At 44.1% G+C, this 26,837-nt stretch overlaps 1 protein-coding gene across 22 annotated transcripts in view; it reads left to right on the top strand.

Annotated features, from left to right (window-relative positions):
* EXD3 (exonuclease 3'-5' domain containing 3) overlaps positions 1 to 26,837 on the top strand; it is a 179,421-nt gene that overhangs the window by 108,256 nt on the left and 44,328 nt on the right. The window contains exons 20-21 of one of the 22 annotated variants that reach the window (XR_013225942.1): positions 22,940 to 23,017; positions 23,687 to 24,991. The exons of 20 other annotated variants lie outside the window; for them this stretch is intronic. The gene's annotated coding sequence lies outside the window, so the exon portion shown is untranslated. Of the gene's footprint in view, positions 1 to 22,939; positions 23,018 to 23,686; positions 24,992 to 26,837 lie in introns of those variants that run through there. One more of the 22 variants, XM_077306296.1, reaches the window with a different exon arrangement.

Genomic DNA, 26,837 nt, shown 5'->3' with positions numbered 1-26,837 from the left:
AATCTTCCAAGGGGACTCCCATCCCCTACCAGTCATTTCTCAACATCCCTGTTGTAGCTTGGAAATCTTCCAAGCCTTCTGCAGATGTTTTAGGCTGCTTGCAAAGGCTTCCTTTTGTTCCAGCTGTGAAACAAAAGAAATCCAGCTCTCTTAAGGGCCCGATAATATTGGTGAAATTATGAACTCTTGTGATTTTGCACAGACGCAGCAAGAAATTTGTCCTGGGAGCGTAATTTCTAATATCTCAGGAAGTGTTTTTGCTACGGCTGGATGCAGCTCAGTTGAGAATTGCCTCCTCAATAAGCATTTTGCATTGAAATTCAGTAGTCATTTGTATTAGGCTCTGGTTCCCATAAAGCTGCTTTTGTAGCCAGCTTTTGACTGAGAAGTGAGATGATGATTTTCATTTATAGTCTACCTTTCTCACTGGGACCGAAGGAAAATTACAGGTAGGATTTTAAAAACCACATTTTTTATGTCAGTGAGTCAGTAAATTGTAAAATATGGTAATATCAGGCAATCAGTGAGTGGGATTATGATGGTATTGGAATCTAATAGTGAAAATTTATAGTAAGTCTAAATAATGTACTTGAGCTGAGATTGTAGAATGGGAAAAACCAAATAGCGCATATAAACGCATCTGTTTAAGGCAGCAAAACATTCTGTGTAGCATACAAACGCATCTGTTTAACACAGTGACAGTATGGGAAAGTCACCTCTTGAGCTGGACCTTCACACCACAGTTTTGTTCCTTCCACAAAAATTCCCTCCTGAACAATTCTATTTTGCACATTATATGAATTGATAGAAGTGTCAGGGACCTTCCTAACAGCCTCCAGTAGACCATTCCACAATGCAAGAGCTACTACAGAGAATGTGTATGAATAGGATAAAAATATAATAAATAACAAGTATTGTTATTTCACAAGGCGGGGTGGAGTGGGCAACATAATTTCCTTGCCTTAGCTTGATGGGAAGCCTTTTTTCTCTGGCCTGTCCCTCTTGAACTGCAGGAAATTGAGGGCATAATTGCTGCTTGGATCCTGTCCCAGAATAAAAATGGTTCTGTCATTCCTTATCAGGGATTCTTCTCAGCCGAGACCAACACCCCCAGCCGTCTTATCTCCATCGTTAGGCAGGAGGGGGCTTCCCGTCATGATTTTAAACAGCTCATTAAAAAGCCTTCAATAGATGAGGAGACCTGGGAGTGGACATAAATTAAGATGTGGAAACATACAGCTTCAGCTACCTGTTTCCTGCTAACCGGTTTAAGAAGAAAACGCTCCCAGGAGGAGACAAGTTCAGGAACCCTTTTCTATCCCTTTGCCAGACGAAGTGCCTTCCTGACTGGCAGAGTTTTGTGGAGGAGAGCTGTGAGTTTGCAGAAATATACAAAAGAAGCATAGGATATAGTACTGAATATAAAAGTCATAACCACATGAGAAGATCCTTCAGAATCAGACGTGGTATATCTAGTTCAGCATCTTGCTTCACACAGCAGTGAACTGTTTGTCCTGGAGGGCAATAAGCCAGGGCACCGAGTCTATGACCTATCCCTGATGTTGATATTCTCCTAACAACAGTATTCCAAGTTTTACTGCCTCTAGATGTGGAGGTTCCGTGGTGGAACTCTCCTCTATGAATTCGTCCTATCCCCCTTTAAAGTAGAGTCCAGTAGCACCTTATTCAATCCTTGTTGGTCTTAATGGTGCTACTGCACTCTGATTTTGTTGTGCTACTTCAGACCAACAGGGCTACCCACTTGAATCTACCCCTATAAAGTAATCTATGCTTGGGCAATAAGAATGAATTGCTTAAGCAGAGGGATATGATTTATTAGGCATTACAGAGACTTGGTGGGTTGATTCTCATAACTAGAATATAGTAGTGAATGGATCTGAGTTGTTCAAGAAAAAAACAAAAGGGTCAAAGGAGAGGCAGAGTGGGGTAGTATGCAAAGAGAGAGTTTACTTGTCAGAAAATACTGGAGGGGGTGGGTGATAGCCCAGTGGAAATTATCCAAATACAGATAAGGGAAGGAGAGACAAACCGAATTGTGGCTGGATTCTACTAAGGACTGCCTGACCAGGGAGAGGAGGTGGATGCTGCCTTACTTGAGCAACTTGGTAGTGTATCCAAGCAGCATGGGTGTTATGGGTGAGCAACTTCCCTGATGTGTGCTGGGAGACAAACTCTGCTAAAGCATCCAGAGACTTGTGGCCATATAGTTATGGGTGAGCAACTTCCCTGATGTGTGCTGGGAGACAAACTCCGCTAAAGCATCCAGAGTCTTCTTGCCATATAGTTATGGGTGACCAATTTCCCTGATGTGTGCTGGGAGACAAACTCTGCTAAAGCATCCAGGATCTTCTTGACCTGCATGGCTGACAACTTTCTTTTTCAAACAGTAAAGGAAGTTACAAGAGGCTCAACCATACTCAGCTTAATGTTAACCAACAAGCAAGAGCTGGTATATGGGGTGAAGGTGGTGGGGACCTTTCAGGGGAGAGACCATGTCCTCCTAGAATTCATTTTACTGTGGAGGAGGGCTAGGATGTTGTAGCTGGACATATATGATGGATTTTAGCAGGGCAAACGTTAATGAACTCAAGAGTCATTCCATGGGCAATCTCCCTTTCCATTCTGTTTTTGAAGTTCCTTGGTAATAAAATGGCTACTTTGAGGTCATCTACTGAATGTCTTGGAAGGTTGAAGTATTTTTATTTTTATCAATAAGAGTAATGCAGCAATGGAATTGGCTGCCTAAGCAGGGGGAGCAGCGATTGGATGAACAAGCAGCGACTGGATGAACATATGTCGCGGATGCTTTAGGCAGATCCTGCACTGAGTAGGGGGTTCAACTAGGTGGCCTATATGGCCCCTTCCAACTTTATGATTCTCTGATTTCAGGGGGCAGGAATTCCTTTGTCTGGTTGCCTGTGGCAAGTAGTCAGGTGACTGGTTGAAGGCTCTTTCCCAGGAATTAATGTATTTCTTCTTTCAGGACACAAATGAATAACATAGGGGAGTGTGGGCCAGTAAAAATGTGTTTGGGCTAATGACTTTGGACTTAGATGCAAGGCTGCTATATCACACGTACACACAGAGGAATATTTATTTAATTGTTTGGTGGATTTTGGGAGCCAGTGAAACCAGAGCAGGTCAGCGAGCTAACTCTATGCATCCTTTCTGTGCATTCTCAGCAGAGCTAGATGGCAAAGGGCAGCTATTTTCAGTTCCCTGCCCTTGAACTTTTCTCTGAATGTTGAGGGAAACAGATCAAGAGTCATCCCCAGCAATGGGGGGGTTCATGGAAAACCGGGACCCCGGAGCTGCCTCCAATGCAATGCTATAGATATAAATGGAATGGAAAATTGCTTCGAATAAGAGAGCGTTGCCTTCTGTAAAATGTTCTCACAAACCCACTCTGGGACATTTCTTAACTCTTGATCACAGCAAAAGTGAAATGTAGGATCAGGATTGTGGGAGAGATGCCCTAGCAGAGGAGGATGTGGAAGAGATGCCTTAGAACAGTGGTTCTCAACCTTCCTAGTACCACGACCCTTTAATACAATTCCTCATGTTGTGGTGACCCCCAACTATAAAATTATGCAAGTGTTATTTCACAGAAATTATCAGGGCTCTCTCAGCCTCTCAGTCAGAACAGTTTTATCAGGGTTGTGGTGAGTCCAAGGTCACCCAGCTGGTTGCATGTGGAGAGTGCAGCATTGAACCTGGCATGCCAGATTAGAAGTCTGCACTCCTAACCACTACACCGAACTGCCTCCATACCATCCTGCACACCAGCTGAGGTCAGCGTTGGTGGCCCTGCTCTGCTTGCCCCCACTTCAGAATAAAGATGGTGACCATAGGCAGGGTCTTCATACTGGTGGCAGCACTCCCCAGTGTTTCTCCTGGAGCCTGATTTGCTAACAGAGCAAGTGATCTTACTTTTGTTCTCCCTCTCTCACTCTGTCTTGAAGTGTTAGCTCAGTACACTCCCCTTTTTCCTTTTTGAGTGTTTATACTATTGACATTTTATAGTGTAGACATTTGGATCAAAACAACTGATACTTGAACATGCTGCAACCATATTGATAGGGCTGTTAAAATGCCTTGGTAACTAACAGTCCTTGCCAAGGTAGCAGGCAGTAGATTCATGACAGCCAAAGAAAATACTTGTTCCTATACAATACTTTAATAACTAGTAGAACTCATTGCCACATCATGTCTCTAGCTTAGATGGCATTAAAGAGGGTTTAGGCAAATTCACAATGGCTGGGCCCATCACTGGCTGTTACCTTTGAGGACAAAATGGAACCTCCACATTCACAGGCAGTACACTGAAAGCTAATTGCTTGGGACACCGTAGCAAAGATATGTTTTGGCCTCCACACCCCAGCCCCTGAGCTTTCCAAGGCCACTGTGGGAAACAAGATGCTGTATTTGATAGAACTTTGGTCAGATCCTGCAGAGTGGTTCTTATTCTAACTGTAGCAAGACCTCCCTGTCTGTATCTGATTTTGTAGCCCAGTCATTAACACAGTCTTTGTAAATAATTTGAGGAAGGTTGGAATTGCAAGGATCTCTGGGGTGGACCAGCCTGCTCCAAAGGTACAGCTGTAGGCCTGAGGACAATCCCTTTGGGATACAGTCCAGCAAGAGCCCAGATCATCCATCAGGAATGTCATGCTAAAGGGGAAGTTCTGAGTCCCAATTTGGCATGGGAAAATATTTTATCAAAGAAACTTGGGACGATATGAGAAGAGAACAACCCCCAGATATCTAAACATGAACCCTGGAGTCTGGCTCGGTATTTGCACTATTTTTAATGCTTCCCCCCCCCCTTTGTTTCCACTTGATCAGCTCTGTGCCTGATGAAATAAAGTGTGTGAGGGGGGTGAGATATCTGCCTTGGCTTCTTAACAACCATGGAATTAACCCTATGAGTCACACTGTCCTGGTTCGCACCCAGCTGTGAACATCCAGAGCATTTGCATTGGCAGGATGCTTAGGGTTAGCCATGTGAAGTCATGTGGCAGAAAGAAAGGCCAGACTTCAGTTAGTGAGACTTGAGTTCAAATTCTTAACTCAGTGAGTAACTTGGAGGCCAGTTTTTCTGCCTCAGACTTACCTATCTTCACAAGGCTGTTTTGAGGATAAAGTTAGGGCAGGGGTCTACTTGTAGTTTACTAAACTTTTTGGAAGAAACGCAAGTTTTAAAAAGAAGTCCAAGTAACAGCATTGTGGACAACATTATATTGTAAACCGTATACATAGAGGCAGAATGAGTTGGATAAAATTGATTGCTTGGTTGAAAAATCAGGGAGGAGCAGGGCAAGAAAGAATCAGTTTCTTGATGGACAACACCCCCTTTGAAATTTCCCTGTCAATTGGGGTCCTAAATCAAAAAGCAAAGAGACTTCTGAAGCAGGAGGGATGCTTGCGTGCCCATATTATATCTCTCTGGCTTCCTTTTTATAAACGCCGGCATTAGAACAGTTTTCACATTGGCTTCTCTCTCTCTTTCCCAGACTTTCTCTCCCTTTTGTCCGATAGCGAGGCCCTAAGGAACGAGGCTGCCTCCCCTGATAGACCTCATTCCCACACTCATAATTGCTGGGTCAGGAGAGACACAAAAGACACTGCTGTGCTCTGGGGACAGAGGGGAGAGGGAGGAAGGCTGGGGGGGGGGGGTCCGCTTTATTTCCAGGCTGGCTCTGCTGGTGTTACCTCATTGCTCTCTCACCGACAGTGACCTCCAGTTTTTCGCTGGCTAATCCCCCTTGCCAAACTCTCATCCTTGCTCACATGTCACCCTCCTTCCCACAGGGGTCCGGCTGTACTTGTTCTCTCTTCTCTCGCAGCTCTTTGCCATTAATTACTTGTATGGTGGTGTGTCTTATATAGTGGTACATTGTAAGTAGGTGGCAAAATCAGCCTTCAGCTTCAGCTGGAAGATTTTTGTAATTACTGAATAGGAGACAGATCCAGCATTAACTAGCCCCTAAGCTATTTGTCCCTGCCCTTATTTCATGGATGACAGTAGGGCCATGCAACCTGGCACCTCTGCTCTTATCTTGTGAATCGACTGCCTTGCTGAAGGCCACTTTCTGTCTGCTTTATTCCATCATGCTGCCTTTGCCTGCCCTATGCGTTGAAGAACCATGGCAAGATTTGTTCCTTTTGGCTTCAGCTTTGCTGGGGTTTCCTATCAAAAGTTCAAAATTAACTTCAGAATAAGATTGTCAGGGCAGCACATGACAGTGCATGAGAGTTCTTGTGAGTGTATTTGTATGCATATATGTGCGTTAGAGTTGCATCCACTGGTACGGCTCGGGGGATTTAACTTCATACTAATTTTTTAAGTGACTTTGGGTCCCTGTTGAGGAAAAGTGGGGTATAAATATCTAAAGCCATTTAAACTCTCACTGGTGACATTTCAACAAGGCATCCTCCAAAGGAAAATATCAGAATAATTTATCAGTCATGGGTACTGAAAATAAAGCTTATTTGTAGCAAAATAGGATCATCTGGAATGCCTGCAGGGTGGGGACATAGGAAGGGGGCCATTTGGATTTTCTACCACCTAGCACCAAAAGATTATTTGGGTATTCCCCCAAATAAAATATAGAGTCAAAGCTTAAACAAGTCCCCACCAATTTTCACTTTTTTTTGTTTTAAAGCAAGTTTCTAGCCCTTACAGCTGTGATGAGAATCATGAAAGTGTACGTGCGATGTCTGCTAAAATATTTTTTTAAGCAAGTTTTTGTTCTTTGTGACTCTTTGTGTACATGGTTAGGACAAGATCTGGCAAAATATTTCTTTTTTAAAGCCAGTTTCTAGCCTTCCTGCAGCAGGAAAATATTACTCTATATAGCCTGTGTAAATTATGTAAATTGAACTGTTGGCATCATGCCTCCTACTTTGCATACTTTTATTCTTTTTTTTCTTTTTTGTCCTGGGAAAAAATCAAACACCTATGCTGAGCACCTATGTCCTGACCCCAGACCATCAACTATCACATACAGCCTCTACCTTGTGGGATTTCAGCAAGTATAGCTCATACATAATGAACCCTATATTAGTAGTTTTAGGAACTGGAAACGTGCATTGCAATAACAAGCACTTTCTGCTGAAAGTAGTCAGCAGCATGTACTGGCTGAGATATGAAATTCCTACCATTCTGGTTATATCAGCTAAACCAGCATCTTCTTGCACTTTGGGCCACTTTTATTTAAGAAAGAGGGAAAACCAGAGCAAAGACAACTAGAGTGAAAATCAGAATGGAGACAACTAGTTGGGAATCCATTCATTTAAATTGTTTCTGCTGTAAAACCTTCCTTATAGGTGACCTCATAAATCCCTCTAAATGGCACCGGATCCTTTGTTATCTGCTGACCCCTCCCCAGGAAGCTTTTATTGCTCTATGGGCACAGTTTTATTGTGTTTGTAATATGTCAGAGAGAAGGACATTCTGAAGGAAAGCAGCACATCACAAGGTGGAGCTGTATCCAACAGCCAATATAACATCAGTAGAATTAAAGGTAGATCTGTTGCTGAACTGGACTACTTCAAGCTACAGGTGTATTTGTGCATGTGTTGGCAGGTAATTCCATGCTTGCATGCTCCTCTATGAGGGGAAAGAAGTACTTCCTTCACACAGAAAGCTAGCCTGTCCAGGAGAAATGTTCAGCTAAGGCAGGGGTCCCCAACATGTTTCCCATTGGTACCAAAGAGCTCACTAACATATTTCCTGTCACCAGCCAAGTGTTTTCAGAAAGTGGGTGTGGTCATTTGGAGTTTTTGCTCAGCAGGGTTTCTGATTGGCCACTGGAGAATTGATTGACTGTGCAGATTTTTTTTAAAATCTTGCTTTAGCAGCAGCTGACATCACAGCACAAAGATCTTCGCTGTGTGACTAAAGGTAAGCCGCTGCAGCCATTTTGTGGCTGGTTCTACCTCCTGGAGCAGCCATTTTGTGGCTGGACCTACCATGCGATATCAGAATTCCAAAAGTGCCTGTGAGATGAAAAAGGCTGGGGTCCCCTGAGCTAAAGCTTAACTATAGAGCCTTATCTTCTAGCAAGCTGCTTTTCATGTTGTGTGAATTTTGCCTTCAGATTTCTGATGTTACCAAAGCCAGAAGAAAACACTATGGTTGGCTCTGTACTACTAAGATTGTGTCCAAAAAAGCCCTGAGAAATGAGCCCACAAACATCTTGGCATAATCTTACATGGATTCTGAAATAATAAGCCTGGAGTAGATAGTCCCTATTAGCTTTTACTTTTTCTATTGTTGAAAAAGTAAGATTCTAAAAGTAAAATTCTGGTCCTTAATGCTGCTCTGACTGGCCAAGCACTTTCAAGCCTGTACCTACTGAGTTTCTGAAAAGCAAGTTTCTAGCCCTTATGGCAATACCAGATGGAGAGACATTGTGAGGACTACCATGCCGCAGATAGTTTGGTGAAAGTCTGAGAGCAGCCTCTAGAGGGGGAAAAAGATGCTACCTCTGTTTATTTGAAAGGAAGATGACCCTGATAGACAACACCCTTTAAAAAGTTATACATGCCAAAAAACAAAACAAAAAACACACATTTCTGGTATATTTTGTGAAAAACCTAGCATTTACGTAAATACGGTATCTGAGTTGACGAAGATGTGTCAGGCATCTTTCCAAATACATTTGTTGATTAAGATGCGTGAGGTGCCTTTTCAAATCAGAATGCTCAGAGCAGCACGGGTGTGTTGGAAGGCGCATTCACCTTAGTGCTGCTGGGTTGAGATGCCAAGCTGCCTCCTGTTTAAGCAACTGGAAAGCCCTGGCCACAGTCTTTGAGAAAAGGATCATGCATACAGAAGTGCATCTGCCTTCAGAACCACCCACCACAATGCCACTTAGTAGAAAGCTCCAGCAGGCTGCTGTATGTAATCCTGGCCAGTTTGCATGAGAGGTGGAGGGACTTCCGCAAGCAAGATTTTAACTGTCGAGCTGCATGTGTGCATGAATGAGCTCAACTTAAGAAAGGTGAAGGGCCATATGCACCAAAGGAGAACTTCCCTCAAGTTCTTGCAAGTCCTGCAGCAGTTCTGCTTGCGAGATTTTTTGGGGGAAGGATCATAAAATTACATTTAGGATAGAGGATACATTTAGGATACAGCAGCCTTTCTCAACTTTTTTACCACTGAGAAACCCCTGAAACATTCTTCAGGCTTCAAGAAACCCCATTAGTGGCATGATAGTGTAGAATGTGGTTTAGAAGCATAGCCATATACTTGCCCACCTGGGCCCCCTCCCCTCCCCACCCCCTTCAGACCCATCATTGGCCATTTTGCGAGGGGTGGGTCAACACATTTAAAAAATATATTAAAAATTAATTACCTCCCATCCATTCAGGAAACCCTTCCAGGGCCATCAAGAAACCTGAGACAGAGGGAAACAAATTTTAGTTCCCTATTGGTATTCCTGAGTACCACCCAAGGAATTGCGCAGGCAGTGGCATGATGCATGACAAAAGAAAAGAGAAAAAAGAACTTCTTCACAACCTATGATGAATTTAGAGGATTTGCTACCATAAGGAATGGCAATGATTGGTGCTGGCACAGATGGTTTCAAAGAAAGGGGAGAGGAGAATTCATGGAGAAGGGGCCTGTTGGTGGTTGTTAAGCCGGGTAAAATAAACAATTCTTGAGGATTGGATTTTTTTCCCAGCAGCACAAACCTCATGTTACTTTCTGCGCCTGTGCAGAGTCCATTTCTGTTAGCAGATGGTAGCCTCAGCCAATCAACATTTACCTGAGACAATCTTCTTTATCGGTGCAGAGGCAGGAGTCACTGGGCAGTCTACTTTTTAAATGATTTTTTTAAGAGTAAGGAATTGAGTCATGTCTCAGTGGTGTTAGACCACATGGTCTTGTGCTGAGAAGGATCTGCATTCAGTGCTCAACATCTTTAGATTGCAAATGATGGAAAAGCCATTCCCCTGCCTAAACTGGCCAGTCCCAAGCAGAGACTACTGAGTTAGATGGATTGATAGTCTGACTCTCTAAAAGATAGCTTCATATGTACTGATTTAACACCACCGTTCCATACCAGAACCCTCTGGTCACATGTAGAAAGCATTGTCCAATTCAGAATAGAGAGAAGAAGAAGAGATGGTTCTTATACCAGAAGGAGTCTCAAAGCGGCTTACAATCGCCTTCCCTTTCCTCTCCCCACAACGGACACCCTGTGAGGTAGGTGAGGCTGAGAGAGCCCTGACATTCACTGGAGAACGTCCAGGCAGAAGGAGGAACTTGTTGAGGAAATGGCTTGATAGCTCCAGCAGCAGAGTCTTTGGGCAGGCTGCCACTGCCAAACTGTCACTCCGTTAGTGCCCTTGCCTAATTATAGCCTCACCCTCTAGCCTGTTGCTGCTCCTGTCTACAAAGCTTCACAACCAGCATGACTCGAACTGACAAGAACTAGAGGAATCTGCTTTGGGGAGATGTCCTCAATTTGCCTCTCCTTGTGCTGTTGTAGGGGAGTGATTTGCACGTGCCAGCCTGAGCATCCAGAAGTCAAAAGCTTATGCTTCTGTGTATATGCCCACATTAAATATTATCTACTCCAGTGTTTTCTATATTTCTGAGTGCAGAAGCAAACTCTGAATTAAAAATGGGGAAACAATCTACCCTTACACCTCAAAAGCTTTAACTTTTAGATTAAACAGGAATAGGTATTTTAAGTGCTCGCTTCCCCCCCCCCCCCGGAATTTCAGATGTTAATTTGGCCCCACCTCTTCAGTGCTCAGAGCCATTGCTTGTGCAAAAATACTTCTGATGTGTCAACAAATAACATAAAGGGAAATCATAACCCAGCCAGGGAAGCAAGTAAGAACTATAAAGGTTAGGGATAAAACCAATCACAGAAAAATAGAAACAATTTATTATTAGAGCTCACATGTTTAAAAACCATTAAAATCATATCTGTTGGGCACACAAAGTATATCTGTACACCACAAACATCAAGTACAGACCGTTCAGACCTAGCATGTTTCAATCTTCCTGGTCTTCATCAGAGGTCAATATATAGACACACACAATTGTATACAACAGCTTTTTTCCCGTTTACAATGCAGTGTGGGCTTCTTTAAACTGATATGGCTGGTTCTGGAACTGCAGAGGGCCGTTTTGGACCTTTTCACAGAGAAGCACACAGCAGGATTTTCCAGTACCCAGTGGGGGAACAGGAAATATTTGCTGGTTGAGGATTCTGCCAATATGAAAACTTTGCAGGGGCTCATGGGAATTGTAGTCCATGGACATCTGGAGAACCACAGGTTATGGTCTATACCATGGTCTATACCATGTCACCTTCCCTCCCCTACTACCTGAGGCCCTTTTAAATACAGGTGCAACTTGGGACCATTAAGACTTGACCAGTTAAAGCGTTGTTCTATGATTTGAGAGATATTTGGACTCCCCCCTCTTTCTTTTGCACCACTGTCTGGCAAGCAGTTTCTGCAGGTTTTTTGAAGAACCAAAAAAAAACCTGACCTGATGGAAAAGTGAGGACACACTGGTTATCATGATTCCAACTGAGCCATGTCCCTTTCCCAAAAGCACACTGCCCAATCAAGATGTTTAGAATTAAAGAAACTGCTTCCTTGAGTATCCTGCTATAAGCCTGCTTTGTTGACTAAGAGAAAGGTAGGCATAGAAATAGTGTCATTAAGTATAAAGAAATAACTTGTGATGCATGCACTTGCTAAGGGATGTGGCTGAAAACTGAAGATGCTGAGGTGTCAGTTTCCTGTTAGCACCCATGCAAAGTTACACTGTCTTTCTCCCTCCCCCTGCCCTGCATCTCTGTCCTGCTCCCCCACACTTACCTCAAACTCTGCTTTAGTTCCTTTGCTAAACCAGCTTGGGCCTGGGCTCTCAAATAACTTCTTGTAAGTCTGCATTAGTTTGGTGTTGAAGAAATATGTCCAAGTATACCTCCCTACCAACATTTTGCTGAGGCAAATAGGAACATACTTACAATGCCTTCACCAGAACAAACAAATAAAAAATAGCCTCCTCTACACCCAAACACACACCTTTATTAGACAATGCTGATGGCATTTCTTTACCATTTATTCTGAAATATCTTGCTTGGTGCTTGCTCAAGAGATCTTGGTTGTCCTTTTTTGGTGCGAATGGACAGCCACAAAGTTATCAAAAGGATAGTTTTAGAGAGGAGCAAACCAACTATGTCATTAGAAGGCTAAAGCGCACTTCCTTTGGACACATCATGCAATCAAGCTCATTAGAAAAGTCATTAATGCTCGGCATGGTCAGCGGCAAAAGGAAACGTGGTCGCCAAAGGATCCGCTCACTCGACACGATCAAAGCCGACACAGGGATGACCATGAACCAACTAAAAGAAGCAGTCAGAGACAGGGGGACACGGCGAAGACTTTCCTATAGAATTGCCGAGGGTCGGACACAACTGAATGGATAACATCATCATCATGCTAGGAAAAAGAACTGTCTTACAATATGTTATCAGCAGTTCAAAATTTCCAGTGTTTGAATAGCTAGGCTGTACCTTCGTGTTCAGGCATGTATTTATACACATGTGCTAGAGTCACAGTATCACCCACCATTCTTAGTTTCTAAAAACCCTGAGGAGGGAGCTGAACTCTGAAAAATGACAACTTAGGCATTACAAAAAAGCAGACTTTTAACAAAGCATCCCACCACCCTATAAAAAAAAAACAGAAATGGAAAAAATGATGAAGCAGGAGCTAGAAATCAGGCACTGTCCTTTGTAGTTAGGGACCTCTGGAGCATGTATGTATCTCCAGAGAAACATAATGGCAAATGCATATAGATGCTGTGGATGGTTTTGGTGTTCAGAATAACAGTTTCTGTCCTGGACAGAAAAAGGTGGATAAAGTGCCCCTTTGAAAGTTAATGCTTCTTTATTTGGGAGCATTGGGCAACTGTTACTTTCCTCTTCACTTGGGACAAAGAAAATGACTACATTCTAGCAGGTAGTCACAATATAAGAAGAAGGAGGAGGAGAGCTGGTTTTTATGCCCTCCTTTTCACTATCCGAAGGAGTCTCAAAGTGGCTTACAATTGCCTTCCCTTCCTCAGGGACTGTTCCAAGGTTAAGAGACTGGCATAATACAGTAGTTAGTTTTAAATCGATACACTTCATACACAAGGATTGCAGTAAATCACAACAACAGTCCTGTAAGGCAGGCCAGTATTATCTCTCCATCTTGCAAGGGAAAGCCTTGAGGTTGAGAAAGCAATGGTTTGCTAGCAAAGGATATCTGCTGAGTTGCTCTGAAGTTCCATGGGAGTGCAAAAAAACAGCAGAATCACTTGCAAAGCCTAGCTACCTGATAGCTTGCAGCTTTCCTTTAAAAAGTTCAAGCCAAAGATTCTAACCTACAGCACTGAGCAGATGCAGTTGAAAGTATTCCTGGAAATGGAATACTTTCCAACCTGATCACAGTTTTCAGTGCTGCAGTGCTCCTTGCTCTGTCATCCTGCCCCCCCCCAAAAAGAGACTAATAAAAATAAATAATTCAAAGACATTATTAATTGCAACATACATTGGGCAAAACAAGAGAACCAGTACAAATTCAACTTGTATAAAATTTGCAGAATTCAGTTTGTCCTGGTACAGAATTTGGTGCAGATTTGCATTTCCCCTCCTCCACAGTACAACCTTGTACACATATTCCATATATCTATCTAACCATGGCGTAGAAGTTCATTCTTATATGGAAGTCTCTTACAGGTAGAGACTGCATTTTTCAAAAACTGCTCCATTCTCTGGAGACCCTCTACTGTTACCAGAGAGAGAAAAAACAGCAGTTGAAGTCTCCCTGTTTCACTGGATCTGCGCTGATAGACAGCAAACAAGTTTGGTACTTTCCAGAGGAGAACAACTGGTTTTAGTGTCCAGGCCTGAAACCACTGGAGGGTGTTCACTTCCTCTCCCATCGCCTTTCTCTCTGCCACAGTGACGTCAGCGTTCACCCAACAGTCAAAACCCGTGGTAACTTTGAACTGATGTCTTCCTACAACAGCTGATGTGGGTCCAATGAAATCGGTTCTAGGGTTTTAAGGGGAAGTTTCTATTCTGTGAGAATTACACCATGAGAACTTGTTCTCTTATAACATTAGAAAGGCCAACCAGTGAATTTGATTATTAGTGGATTCCAGGGTGTTCCAGAAGAGTATTTCTTCACAAAACACAAAACGAACTTCACTACTAAATGATGTGATGATGACCCCTGGCTTAGAAGTTTTTAAAAGGGGGTTGCCCTTGTTTAAGCCCATATGAGTGAGACCTGGTTCACACATGCAGGAGAATGGAGTGGTTGTATGAATTGCAGCACTGCAGACTGCAGTTAGAGGATCCCTTTTTAGAATGCTCCCCTGTGTTGAATAAATCTTTGTAGTGAATCTTTGCAAGCTAAGTGGGGATGGACAGATGATTTTATTATGGGATTTTATTTGTAAAAGTGCCTTGTACATGTTTGGTGGGAAGAGAGTCCTGTTAGTAATAGACATGGTTACCCAGGGAAACTGGCCTATGTATGGCTATGAGTCATGATAGCCAAATGCAGCTTCCATGTTACAGGGGCAGTGTTTCTCTGACAAACGGTTGCTGGAGGCCAAATAGTGAGCAGGGCTGCTGCATTGTAGCCTTGCTGATTGGCTTCCCAGAGGCATCTGGCTGGCTCATGATCATAACAGAATACTGTGCTAGGTAGACTTTTGATCTGATCCATGAGGACATTTCTTAAGTTCTTACGAGCAGCAGGGGGTGCTGAAGGTGCAGGGAGGCTAGGCGTGATCTATGCAGGTAAGGGTGAGAGTAGGCAAGCAAGAAAGGCAGTGCATGGGGTGAGCTGGGAGGCAAAAGGGACTGCATCGCTATCAGATGTGGATGAAGTATAGAAAGGAGTCAAAAGTGAAGCAGAATAATGAGAGCAACTCTTGGCACATATATTGCACAGTCTTTGATTGGCTGCTGCATTTGTATCAAAATGGATCAGTAGGGAGGTCTCTTGAGTGGCTGCCCAACTTCTACATGGCATCCCCTAAGCCAGAGAAGGAGGAGAGATCAAGAGGAGCACTCCTGGTTAAGGAACTGGATTGACTTTAGGATTCTTTGAGCTGATCCTGCGTTGAGCAGGGGGTTGGACTAGATGGCCTGTATGGCCCCTTCCAACTCTATGATTCTATGACTTGGGCCAGATCCAGCAGTCCGGATACCACCTCTCCTTTTCTAGGTCTCTCTTTCCCTCTGCAGTAATGCGGCTGTCTGCCAGTCCCCAAAACAATGATCGTTTTGCAAGACTTTGCCAACCACTTATGATCTGCCAGTCACTGTGGCGAGGCCTCTCACAACCACTCTGACTTTGTGAGCCTGTGTTCCAAAGCCCAAAAGGAGAAATCCACAGTCAAGGCAATTTATCTGTATCTCTTTTTTTTGCTCACAGTGGGTCTGTTTCCCAGCGGGAGAAAGCAGAAGTACTCTTTGGGGGATGAAGCTGGCATTGGGTCATCAGGGCAGAAAGAGAGGAACATTTACAGACCATGTCCGGTGTAAAAGGAAATGGCAGTGGGTGGACTTCTCCCCCCATGCCGGTTGTGTAGTCATCAACATTTTTCAGATCCACGATACAGCAATGCCCATCTTTTGCATTCTCTTAAAAGGGTGACAAAGCATGGCGTGCTGGCACGTCTCCTGTACCTGGAATCATAGCATAGGAGAGGGAATTTTGGCAGGTGCAGCTTCCCACATAGAAGGAATGGGGGAGTTAAGTTGCACTAACTTGTGTATCTTCTTGCAGGTAACCATGCAAAGGGCTTGAAAAGCTAGTGAGGTGAAGAGCTGAGCTCAGTTCTTCCAATTCCACCACGCCAACAAAATTTCTGCAAAGTTTCAGCCATTCTTATCTCCTGCCCTCTAAGCCCCTTTAACTGAACATGCCCAGGGTTGCACTTCAGATCTCCTACATGCAATTCAGGTGAGCTGCGAACTCAAGGTTTGAATTCCTGGCACTCACTTTTTAAAGGATTCAGTGTGCAGGCATTGTTGTGTGCATCATTACAACAAAACCCACAACAATCAGATCTTCTCTTTCCAAGCTGCTTGTGCAGTGCCCTCCTATCCCCAACACATACATGTGTTGCAAAGCACACACCTCAGTGGGAAGTTCCCAGCCGTAACCACTCCCTCCCCCCTACTCTGACGCTGTTTTTCCCCCCACTGCCTTTGCTGTGACTAAAAGCCGCCTGCCCATCCCCCCACTTTCCCACACTGCTTAGTATTCGGCAGGTTCTCACACTGAGCTCCCATGGGGGGCCCCATCTGCTTGGAGGCTGGGCCGGCATGTCCGCCTGGTCTAGGACTCTTCCTTTCTCTCCACCCCCCCCCCTCGCTGGTCAGGGAAATGGGCCTCACTTTCTCCACACTTAGCACAGGCTTGACGCTTCCCTCTTGCCGTGCAGGGCCAGACTGAAGGAACAAGTGCAGGGGCCGCCAAGCCGGGCTTGGAAATACCTCCGTGCCTCGTCACCCAGATGGAATTTTACTGATTTGGCCGGATTTTCGCCTTACTGGCTAGTTGCCAGAACAGAGTGATGTGTAAAGCCACAGGGATAAAAATAATGGTGTGTGGGTTAGCCACTTTATTTTTTCCTTACTTTCATGCGAAAGGCAGAGCTCCCTCCATACCAAACTGTGTGTTACGTTGTCTTCATGGCCACCTGATCTTGTTAACCGGAATGAGTTCTGTGTATGGAACTTGAGTTTCCAGGTGTACGCATGTTGATTTGGATCTAGCCCCCCCCCCCAAAATGTTTTCTCCATTGGGATAATGTACCTGTATGCTGAATGGAAGTCAGGGCAAGTTGTACACCTGCAGGGGACCATTGCAGGTAAAAAAATTGGGGCAGGTGGGCGCTGGCGCCACTTGTCGTGCACTACAATTCTGCTTGGGAATTATTCCAAACAGGGATCTCCCATCACATGTCTTGTCTACAAGGCAGGGAAGACCCAAGGATAGTGTCGTGCACAGTTAAGTCCATGGCATCAGCTGTTGTAAAATGACAGTACTAATACCCGGTTTACTTAAAAGGATTATGCAAGGCTTATTACATTAATGTGCGCAGACCACTTTAAATGCTAAGGATAATATAGCACGGAGAGAGTGTCAAAAAGAATCTACTCAACAAACCTCTGTATTTGCATATTGCAAGAGGAGTTGGGAGTAGAGGACATACTACTCGGGGGGGGGGGATCTACTTGCCCTTGCTGATTTTGTAATTTGGCAGGTCCCCTCAGCAAGCTTTTGTTATTTGAGAATGACCAGGAGAGCTGCTGACTTCTGGTCAGCCTGGGGGAATGTGCAGGCTACAGGGAGAGAGTCAGTGTATGTGTGTGTGTGAGCGGCTGACTTTTCCTTAGGTGCAGAATGGAGGTACTGCAATGCAGCCAAGTGACTGCCATTATTTATTCTGTATCTGTGCCTTAGTGGGTGAGAAAATGACAAATCAGGAAGTCCCTGCTTGGAATCTCACCTCTACTCTGCTGTGAACTCCTTGGGTGGCCAAACTGAGACGTCGCCAGGAGATTCCTCAGTCTTTCCTTGTTCTGTCCGGCTGTAATTTTACCCGCAGGCACATAAAGCAACTTGTGTCCCCCCTCCCTGTAAACAGTGAGTGGGAAAGGGTTATCTCCCCTTTCTCCAATGCTGTACCCTCAGCCCAAATTGCCACCCTTATGGTTGCTGCCAGTAACTGTCACAAATTATGTAATCTAATAACGTAATTGGGCCAAGGCAAGCCCTTTTTTCTTAGTTTCTCCATCTGAATTATATACATAATAAGACCTATGTACCTTACATTACCGTTCATGTATTGACAAGCTTTGAATATTCTGAAGTTTTATACCAGGGTAAGTCAAAATGTATTGCTACAGAATCATAGAAACGTATTTTAAACAAAAATATCAAAATGTGAGGCTACTGTTTCTTGACATATCTTCCATCTAGGTCTATACATGTCTAAAGTCAGTGTGTCTATTTCTCTTAACTCTTCCCCAACAAATTCTGTGCTCTTCTACCTCAAAACAGTAGTTTGGACATCCTCAAGGGATTCAGATTGTGTTCCTTGGAGGTTTGGGAGCAAAAAGAAGTCTGAAGGGGCAAGATCAGGGCTTGTAGGATGGATGAGGTAAGGTTTCCCAACAAAATTCTCATGGTACACATGCATTGCATTATGTGAAGAAGAATTCCTTGCCACAACTTTCTAGGCGCATCTTTCATACCAACGCAGTTTTCAGTTTTCTTAAAACTTCTTCATAATAAGCCCCCGTGGATCATCCTGTGTCCTTTGAGAAAATTGTTATGTTTGAAATAAACGTTTTGTTTGGAATAAACCTGGGCATGTACAAACTGGCACCCTAGTAGCAATACTTTTTGACTTACCCTCCTTTATGTGCTTGCTGTTCCTATAAACGTTTATGTGATGAAATTGATGTATGTGGCAATTCCAAAAGCAACCTAAGCAAACAGGGTAGGTCTGTACCCATCAGACCTTGTAGCCTAAATGTTGCCCAGGCAAGGAGGTAACAGAAATAAGAGAAAAGGCAATGTGATACGAGTAAACACTGTGCAGTCATGTGCTCTAGCTTCCTTGGGGAGTGAGGGCTGAGGAGTAAGTCAAAGGTTCTATGGAGATTGAGGTAGGAGGACATTTGGATTGTGCGCAGGAGCTCAAGAAGGAACAGCAGGGTCTAGAAAGTAGAATGGGTATCTCTGTGAACTCTTACTGGGTCCTGTTAAGGGTGCCCCAGCTACAGACACCAGGCATGGATGGTTGAGGAGGGAAATCTACCCCTACTAAGGATGCCAGCATCCAAGAGGGACCTAGGGATCATCTCAAATCACAGAGATCAGTTCCCCTTGGTGAAGGTGGATGTTCTGCAGAGTGGACTCTATGGCATTCTACCCTGCTCAGATCCCTATAATCCCCAGGATCTATCCCTGAGTCTTGAAGAATTTCCCATCCTGCATCTGGCAATCCTTCCTTCCCCCCCTCCCCCCTCCCCGTCCCCCACTTGTGGCCAGTGGGTGACCTGGCAATCCTAACTTCTACCAAACCAATGTAGGTGGACTTCTATTCAAGGACAGTATCTGCAGTAGAGGAACATAAATAGGGAATATTCTGTTCCACCTGAAAACTGTATCCCTGTTTATTCAGCTTGCAGGGCACAGCTTGTGCAGTATGAGATGTGGATAAAGGATGCCAGGAGAAGCCCACAATGCGAAGGGAAGACCAAAAAAAATCCCAGGGCACCTTCCTTCCCCCTCTGGTTTCTGTGATCCAATCAACCATTCATTCACCCTGGTTCCAGCTCTGCTTTTCTGTGGCTTTTTGCAACACAAAGACTCAAAGCTGCCCCTTTGCCCGCAATGACCCCTGGTGCCCCACTGACCATCCTAACCCCTTCCCAGGGCTTAAAAAAAAATCTCCTGGCCTTCAGTCTCCATCTGTTTGGAGAGCAGTTTAACCTAACGAGATTAACTTGGGGGGGTGTCTTCTTCGCTTCCCCCCTTTTTTCTTTTTTCTTCGTCCTGTCATTTGCAAAAAGAAAACAGCTTTGGATTTTGCACAATGGGAGAGCAAAACTCTCATTTGTAAGTAGCATAGCCTGTGGAAACGATTTTGTTCTCAAAAAGGGTATGTGTGTGGGGGGGTGGAGGCCAGAGAATCCCTGCCTTTAATGCAAAGAAGGGCTAAAATGAGGGACCGGGAAGGTTTAAGAACTGGTCCTAAAGAAACTGAGTTTATTTGAATGGCCAGAGAATTTAACAGGATCAGGTGTCAAATCTAGCAGGAGAAAAGGCTGTGTTCCCACCCATCCCTATGAAAGGGTCTCATTTATTCATCCTAACACTTGTAGCAACTCACAAAAATAATACACGTGTCTCCAAAAGACTGTAGAATTTAATTTGTTGCAATTTCCCTACCTATTCCCTACTTAACTGTGAGCACAAATACACACCCAGGCCAGCCCAAACAGGTAAGTCTTGCAGTGCTTCCAAAAAAGTGCTTGGGCTGGAATTCCCGTGGAAGAGAATGGGAGAACCCCATTTTTTTTATCCAACTTCTATCCAAAGCCAGGCTGGAGAGGGAGATTTTGAAGGGGCCTCATCCGGGTCCAAGGAATAACCAGGGAATAAGCCAAAGCTCTAGAATGGCCTGTCCCTGACCAAGATGTTGTTAGCAACATCCCAGTAACTGTTATGTGCCCTCCTACTTGTTTGTGTTGTGTTTGCATGTCTGTATGTTTGTACGGAACTCTTTAAATAATTTATATATATATATATATATATATATATATATATATATATATATATATATATATATATATATATACTTGAGTACCCAGCTTGCTGGGGGGTAAACGGTAATGACTGGGGAAGGCACTGGCAAACCACCCCATACTGAGTCTGCCATGAAAACGCTGGAGGGCGTCACCCCAAGGGTCAGACATGACTAGGTGCTTGCACAGGGGATACCTTTACCTTTATACTTGTTTTAATGCGTGGATATTATCCTTCTCGGGGACCCTATCTGGGTAGAAAGGGGGCACAGAAATGTTTTAAATGAATAAAATTTGATGGAACAATTACTATCATTTTGGTATTCTATAGTTTATTAATTATGCTATTATTATAATAATGCTATTATTAATTCCTGTGCTGCAATCAGTGTGCATGGTGTTTTTGCATATTAATGTAAATAGGAGTGCCAATGCTGGGTTGGGAAATTCCTAGAGATTTGAGAGTGGAGCCCAGGAAGAGTGGAGTTTGGGAGAAAGAGGGAGTTCATTAAGTTTGCAGTGCCACCCTCCAAAGCAGCCATTCGCCAAGAGAACTGATCTCTGTAGTCTGGAGATTAGTTGTACTTTTGGAAGAACTCCAGGTCCTGCCTGGAGGTTGGCAGCCCTAATAAATGGTTCTTATCCCAAAGCTTTTTCAGTTGTGACTTTCAACAGAAGAAGAGACAGAGAGGGAAAGAGGAAGCATATGTCAGAAGGGATGAATATGTCTACCACTTCATGAGCCTTAGTTTACAATAAAGGTTTAAGCATTAAGCCAATTGCAGCAAAATGAGAAAGAACAGAGCTCTTCCTATTGGCTGATAACAGTCAGGTCACAGGGATATTGGGAGTTAAGGACAGAAAATGAGTTACTTTTTTTTGGCTGGAGAGGGAAAATAGCTAGGAAGGAAATGTTACAGAAGAATCATGAAGCATCCACTTCTACTCCCTATTTCCTTGCCTCCCTGCACCCACCCACCCACCTCAAATCAGATTTAAAGCCTTACCTTTAGGGCCATTTGTGGTCTGGGCCCAGTGTACCTCAAGGACCGTCTCTCTGCCTATATCCCCGGAAGAGCACTCCGCTCTGCACATTCCAACTGGTTGGTAGTCCCTGGCCCCAAGGAAGTATGTTAGGCTTCAACCAGGGCCCTACTTGGTGGAATGAGCTCCCAGAGGAGATCAGGGCCCTGTCAGAACTGACACAATTCCACAGGGCCTGTAAAACAGCTCTTCCACCAAGCCTTTGGTTGGGGCCAGTGACTATAAAACACCTATCTCCCCACCCCTGACAAAAAAAGACATCTCCCATAAAGACACCCACCTAGGAAGACCCACTGGCAGTGATCAATTTTCCAGATGGAAAGATGCTGTTAATCAGATGCTGCTAGATTGTTAATAGGTTTTTATTGGTGGTATTGTTGTAATTGCTGACATTTAATGCAGAAGTTTAATAAACAAATAAACAAAAGCCACAATAATCTAGTGTCTGCTGCTAGTTCGGCCTAAGAAGGGCACTTAAGATGCATCAAAATGGGGCCAATGGAATGCTGCTGTTGCTGCTAACATTTTTAGGTCTGTTTATTTGGCAAGAGATGGAAAATTTGCACTTGACATACGCTACAAGAGAAAGGTCAATAGTTACATTTCACCCTTTGGGTCAGCCCTGCTCCCATCCACCCACTCTCTTTAAAATACATGCACACACACATCTACTGTTCTGAGGCTGAATCAGGCCTTCACAAAAAGACTTAACAGCATTTTGCAGAGAAACTGAGGGATCTATAGGTTAGAGGTCTGTGAGAAGCTGGTGCACTGTGCCACGGAAAGGGCATTGTGTTTTCCAATGACCAAGCCCAAATAATATTCTGGGTTAACTCCTGGTCATGTTGTTGACACTGCCCCATGTCTTGACAGGTCCTTGGAAAGATTTGTATAAACAGGGCTCTTTCTATGGGAACTTGGTCCATATTATGGTCCTTGTGTTGCACATGTATGTGTGTATGGGGAATCAGATCCTGATGATAATTCATTTGTTTAAAAAATGAACCTCCCCTGCTGATTCTAGAGAAGGAGTTATAGCTCAGTGGTAGAGCACTTCATTGGTTTTCAGAAGGTCTAGCTTCAGTCCCTGGTATCCCATGAATCTACCATGCTGAATCAGGGTTCATTGAGGTCAGTATTGTCTACTCAGACAACAGCACTCCAGTGTCTGACGCAGTGGGTTTTCTCATCATCTACTGCCTGATCCTGGAGGTGCCCAGGACTGAACCTGGGAACTTCTTCATGCCAAGTAGATACCCTACCACTGAGCTATAGCCCCTCCCCAGTTAGCATCTTGGATTACACCTACAGAAGTTCTTTCTTGGCCCAATAACCCTAGAAAGCTACTTCTACTCAGAAAAGATAATACTAAGCAAGTTGGACCAGTAATCTGATTTGGGGTAAGGCGGTTTCCTTATCACAAGGGCTAGATAATATAATTCTTAAGGCTGGGATTTATTCTGAGGATTAGTAACAAAGTGATGTGTGCAAATCTGTTACAGGTCCCTGCCTGAGGAGCTTGCAATTGACCTACCCTTGCAAATCCACACAAGTATGGAAGTTGACTAAAAGTGAGGCAGGTGAGGAGAAAGTAATTGGGAAAAATATTCTGCATTTGAAAGAGCCTCTTGTGGCACAGGGTGGTAAGACAGCCGACATGCTGTCTGAAGCTCTGACTATGAGGCTGGGAGTTCAATCCCAGCAGCCGGCTCAAGGTTGACTCAGCCTTCCATCCTTCCGAAGTTGGTAAAATGAGTACCCAGTTTGCTGGGGGGTAAAACAGTAATGACAGGGGAAGGGAATGGCAAATCACCCTGTATTGAGTCTGGGAAGAAAACACTAGAGGGTGTCACCCCAAGGGTCAGACATGACTCAATGCTTGCACAGGGGATACCTTTACCTTTTTTCCCCATTTATCCCTTAGCAGCTTTGCCTCTCTTATTCAAATTTACTAAAGGAATGTCCTTAGGGCAGGGACCAAAAAATGTCCTTAGGACAGGGACCAAAAAAGGTTTGTTTAGGTTACTCTGTAAAGTTTCAGTCAAAATGACCTGTTTCTGACCTACCCTTCCTCCAAGTAGCTCAGAGCCAAATATATAACAACTACCTCCTTTTGTCCTGGCAAGAACCCTGTGTGGTAGTTGAGATAGAGTGATGGGCCCAAGATCACCCCGTGAACTTCATGGCTGAGTGGGAATCTGAACCCGGGTCCCTCTGATATGACAATCTCTGTCCTTTGCATTCCACAGGTGTCTGTTGTAGACCATATTTGTGAACCATCTCTGAAACTCCCATTTTCAAAAGTATTGAGCACCTATCGATAAAAAGATGAATTTACAGGAATCTGATCTCTTCATCCTGGAACCTGTTGGTGGATGGCCATGCTACCTCTGTCCAGTCTTCCTAAATAAATTTTGCTTTGCCCCCAATGTTTTTCCCACGCGATCTGAGCCACCAAATTAGTCTGGCTAATCAAAGCCAGCTGTTTCCTGCTTGCATTGCCATGCAGCTCCTGGGGTGTTTGTTTTAAATAGGTAAGGCCTGGATTTCCGGAGGGAGACAAACAACACCCCTCCCCTTAACTATTTGACCTATTGGGTGGCTGCCAAGCATCCCTTTTGCGCTCTTTTAAAAATCTGCCCTGGCAATGGCATCATTTCCCAATCTCATCCTTGATTGGACCAGGTCAAGAATGTGCTGAGACGCCAGACATTCCACAGAAGAAAGCTGCTCTTCCAGTGGGGCTTCTGTTGACAAGGACCATTCCCCACCTGTCAGCCCTCATCCTCACTTGATAAGATCTCACTATTCAAACTTTGGGCATCCTGGCTGGGGAGGGGAGGGGAGGAGGTACCCTAGGACCCACCAACCTGTCCAGCAAAAATCTCACAGTGAGCAAGGCTGGTACTTCTGAATAGAAGAGCAAAAGTGCAGTGGGCTGAATGCAAACTTCAAATTTATACAGAAATAGAAGAATTTAGAGAAGGAACTTGATGACTAAGCATTCTCCACGTGACCCCTAAGCCTCAAAGGGCAAGGGCTTGTTGTGGCTATAATGTTAAACCAGGGGAGGGGGGACCCAGATTGAAAAAACACAGCCCATGAGACTCTCTAGGAAACTTTGGACAACTCATGCTCCTTCAGCCTGACTTACCGCATGTGGGTGTTGTAGGGATAAAATGGGAGAAAGTGGGGAGCACATGTTGAGTTTGCAGGAGAAAAGGACATAATAAAAATGTTAGAAGCAAGAACAGAAATGTCAAGCATTTATGACCCTTTCTGAGATCTACACTGAATTTACAAATATACAGTGCATAGCTGTGAACTCTTCTACCCCAGCTTTCCATATGGCTTCCTATCTCCTCTCAAGCTCCTTTTAATAGCTGTACTGGCAGTCGAATTCTCGACCCACTGGTTATATTTTCTGAGTCATCTATATTTATTTACAGAGTTTATATCCCGCCGTTTTGCCAGTACAAGGGCCATCAAGGCAGCTAACAATTTAAGACGTACATGATAAAAGACATTATAAAAACATTAAAATAAACCCTTTTCCCAAACATATCTTCTTAAAACATTATAAAAAGTGTGTGTGTGGTGGTGGGGGGGGGGGACAGGTTTAAAATGTATATAAAACAGCTAAAAGACATACAAAACATAAAACATTGGTTAGGAAGGAGGGACCATTGAGGGAATGCCAAATGAAACAAAACCCTTCTCTTGGATCATGCTCAGTTTTCTTCTTTGAATTGATTCCAGTTTGCCAAAGTACAATATCCTTGCACTTCTCTGGAAAATACTTCTGTTCTATTGTCTGTGTATCTCCAAGAAAAAGGAAGGCCCCGTGAGAATTAGACAGGTATCAAGAATTAATTTATTCATGATGATGAGATAGTGAAGAAAGTATTCTTGGTCAGCTCTTGAGATCAGAATGAGATGAAAAAGAGAGATGCAAGTCACCTGGGCTAGGGACAGATAATAGTTTTCCCAGGGAGCTACAAGAGATTGCACATGGTGTTCCACTTTTGCCCTGGTCAAACAGGTTTCGCAGATTTTTTCATTGCTTCAGAAACATACAGAACCCGATCAACTCAAAGTGAAAACAGGACAAAAGAAACATGTGTATACCCCATCAAAAGCAAATCCTCTCATTAACACCTTCACTTCTCTGTAGAAACTGTTGCCCAGCCTCAAGTGTGTGTCTCAAATATTTATTAATTTTCCATCAGTGCTATGTGCTGCCTTTCTTTTCCGTGAACACTGAGTGCATCATACAATTAAAATAATAAAATTCAGTAATCGGGGGGGGGGGAGGGGAAGAGTCAAAATAGAACAACACTACAACCATAATTAAGTTCACTCAAAAGAATACATGTGTTTTTGTTGAAAGGCCAACCAGTTGTTCCTCCCTGGAGAAGGGAGTACTACAACTTGGTGGCAGTACCTAGTAGGTCATCCAAGGATATGTTCAAAAATTCAAATCGTCAGGGCTTTGCCCATGGTGAGGCTTGAAGTAGGGGGGAAAGCAATGGGAATATGGCCTATGTACTCTGATGCATCTCTGTTCAAAGAAAGGAAGCTGGTAATCAGCCGTAATCAGAGCAGATCACGTGTGACGCTATGACCTCTACAAAGGCTTCTAAGTTAGACATTTAAGTTTGGTTGTCAGCATGAGGCTGGCAACTGGCCAGAGACTAACAGGCCAGGGAGAACTTGTGGACAAAATAATGACATCACTGGCAATGCAATGATGCCACCTAGTCATGGCAGAAGTGACATACCACATTACCAGTGATACAATGGCATCACATCTAATCAGGTTGAAGGGACATTATTATTGAATAATTATGGCAATGATCACTCTTCCCATTCTTCCCCACCACTCAATTCAATAGTGGTGGGAAGGGCCTGCCAGGATGGGAGGTTACCTACCTGAAGCAGGAGCAAAAAGGATGTTTTCCACATAGGGACAGGTTTGGGTGATTTCCCCATTGCCACTGCCAATATTGAGAGAATCCGATACAGAGATTGTAATAATGATATTTAATTACAGATTTAAAAAAGAAAAAGCTCCCTGGTATTGGGGGAGGAAGAAATGGTCATCGGGCGAAAGTGGCAGGAAAAGTGATCCTTAGGGAAGGGCAGCATCCAAATGTGTTCCACTTGATATTTCTGGTAAAGCCTTGGAGGAGGAGTGTGTATCATGGCTCAAGTGCCACTCAGCGCTTAACACCCACTCAGGGCGGCTGTCCCACCCTTGAGTGCCTCCTCCAATCAGCTTGCCTGTCTGTCCAGCAGCCAGCCAATTGCCTTCCATCCCCCATCCCTGACCACCCCTCTTCCTTCCACTTCCCTCTAAGGCTCGGAGGCTGCAGGTCCCTGCCGTGTGAGAACTGCCCC

The sequence above is a fragment of the Paroedura picta genome, chromosome 12 (genome assembly GCF_049243985.1).
Source record: "Paroedura picta isolate Pp20150507F chromosome 12, Ppicta_v3.0, whole genome shotgun sequence".
NCBI lineage: Eukaryota > Metazoa > Chordata > Lepidosauria > Squamata > Gekkonidae > Paroedura > Paroedura picta.
This window is presented reverse-complemented; position numbering and strand designations above follow the sequence as displayed.